Raw genomic sequence first — 2,500 nt, 5'->3', positions numbered from 1 at the left:
ACTGTACCTAACATCCACCACCTCTGTGTGTGTGTGTGTGTGTGTGTGTGTGTGTGTGTGTGTGTGTGTGTGTGTGTGTGTGTGTGTGTGTGTGTGTGTGTGTGTGTGTGTGTGTGTGTGTGTGTGTGTGTGATTTTGTATGAAAAGTCAAATATATAAAAATTCAATAAAAATACGAAAGTCAAATTAGAATGAAAATAAAAAATGATAAAAATATCAATAATAATACAAAAGATCAAATAAAACATAAAAATAATAAATGAAAATAAAAATAAAATTAAATAAAAATCAATCGTGAAATAAAAATGGCAAAGGCACAAGAGAAAATCATGCAGTTGAATTGAAGATAGCTAAAATTTTAACAGGTACTGAGCAGTGAGCGTGAGATAGAGAGCCAGCTGTTCCCTCACCTGTTGATAATGAGCTTCTAAACACCCTGCCCTTGACCCTTTCTACCCCCACCTGTTGCTCTCACACCTCCAATACTCTTTCCCTCACCCCCTCCCCCCCGCATCGCATATCTCTCTCTCTCTCTCTCTCTCTCTCTCTCTCTCTCTCTCTCTCTCTCTCTCTCTCTTTGTCTCTCTCTTGGTAGCGTACTTTCCCATCACACATTGCTTCCCTTCTCTTCCCAACATCACCATTATCATCACTTTTTCTTTCCCTTTCCATCATTCATCTCTCTCTCTCCTTCCCTTCAGTCTCTACCAGCACGTTCCTTCACGAATTCCAGTTCATTACTCACATCATATTTCTCCTCAGTTTCCTTCACTACTACGGCGGTCGACTCTGCAACTTAACCCCTTCACTACTGAGACGCATTTATACCTTGAGTTTTGGGCATGATTAGATGATTTTATTAACATTAGGAAGAGTCTATGGAGGTCAGATGAATGGCAAGAGTCTTCATTTTTTCCATTCCCACATGTTTCTGCAGCGGTATAAAGTCACCAAATAGTAAGCAGAATATATATGGAAAGGCGTCACGGGTACTGAAAGACTTAAGGTCGTGTTTACGTAACATAATGGAAGCCTTACAATGTCTTTTTAATCTTCTCACGTTGTGCTTACTTTCTTCCTTCTCTGCTTCCTATTATACATAGAGAAAAAAAGCATTATTTGGTCACGAGATAATAACGTGGAATTGACAGAACGGAAGTATAAAGCTCTACCATAGACTCCAACAAAGTTAATGGTGTTTATGGGTCTACAAAAATTATTCACCGTTCATTCTGGCCCGTATGGGGATCGAACCCACGACATCCGCGTTATTAGCACGGCGCTCTAACCAACTGAGCTAACAGGCCGTGCATATTACAGCGATTGGATATCATGAGATGAAACATATGAGAGAGAGAGAGAGAGAGAGAGAGAGAGAGAGAGAGAGAGAGAGAGAGAGAGAGAGAGAGAGAGAGAGAGAGAGAGAGAGAGAGGAGGAAGGGAGGTGGGAAGGGAGAGGAGAGGGAGGAAGGAAGGGAGACCAGTAGGGAGGGATGCTGTGGGGATGCTGGCGGTGGTGTTAACGGAGACATAAATCTGCTGGGAAGGCAAATATGCAAATAGCAATCGGTATAAATTTGGATTATGAAGAAATTTAGATGCCTCGCCATAAACACTTCTATTATAGTACCTCTTGCTTTTTTTTTTTTTTTTTTTCCCTCCTCTTCCTCTACAGTCTTAGGTTCTTCCTCCTCCTTATCTTCTTCCTCCTCCTTCCACTTTTTTTTCTTCTTTTCCTTCCCTGTAAAAAATGATAAATGTTTGCATATCTTATTCTTCCTGTTCTTTTCTTCCTCTTCTTCCTTCTCATCATAATCACCACCATCTTCCTCCTCCTCCTCCTCCTCCTCCTCCTCCTCCTCCTCCTCCTCTAAGTTCTTCTTCCTAAATTCAAGCTAAAAATTATGCAAATATTACTTCCTTTTTTCCTTTCTTCTTTTTTATCTTCCTTCACTACCGACTTCTCTCTTTCCTTCTCTTTTTCCCTCTTCCTTATCTCCTTTTCCCTTCATTCTCTTTTCTGTCTTGCTTCAGTACCAAATCTTATCTTTCCTTCTCTTGTTCCCTTTGCCTTCACCTCCTTTTTCCCTTCTTCCTCTCTTTCTATCTTCCTTCACTACTAATTCTATCTTTCTTTCTCTTCTTCCCTCTTCCTCTTCCTCCCTGTACCATCCTCAACTCCCTCCTATTATTTATCCATCCATCATCTCCTCTTTCACTCACCATCTTCTCTTCCTCTCTTCTCGCCTCCCCCTTCCTTCTCTCCCACTCCAGCCTACCCTCCTCTTCCCTTCTCCTGCTATTCATTGTTCCTCACGTACTTTTTTTTCCCCTCCCTTACTTCCTCCCTCTCTCTTTCTCTCTGATTATCCTTTCTCTTTTTTTCTCTTCTTTTTCTTCCGTTTCTTTCTTCTTGCCCTAGGAAAAAAAATGGAAAGGTTTTCTGCTTATGAAATTCAAATGTGCCATATATTTCACCGCCTCCATCATCTCTGCTACC

General features: G+C 41.0%; 1 non-coding gene across 1 annotated transcript; it reads right to left on the bottom strand.

Annotated features, from left to right (window-relative positions):
• Positions 1-1,233: 1,233 nt before the first annotated feature.
• Trnai-aau lies at positions 1,234-1,307 on the bottom strand. Its single transcript has one exon. It is a non-coding gene; the product is annotated as a tRNA-Ile (tRNA).
• Between the last annotated feature and the right edge of the window lie 1,193 nt (positions 1,308-2,500).

Source organism: Portunus trituberculatus, chromosome 50 (genome assembly GCF_017591435.1).
Source record: "Portunus trituberculatus isolate SZX2019 chromosome 50, ASM1759143v1, whole genome shotgun sequence".
Taxonomy (NCBI): Eukaryota; Metazoa; Arthropoda; class Malacostraca; order Decapoda; family Portunidae; genus Portunus; species Portunus trituberculatus.
This window is presented reverse-complemented; position numbering and strand designations above follow the sequence as displayed.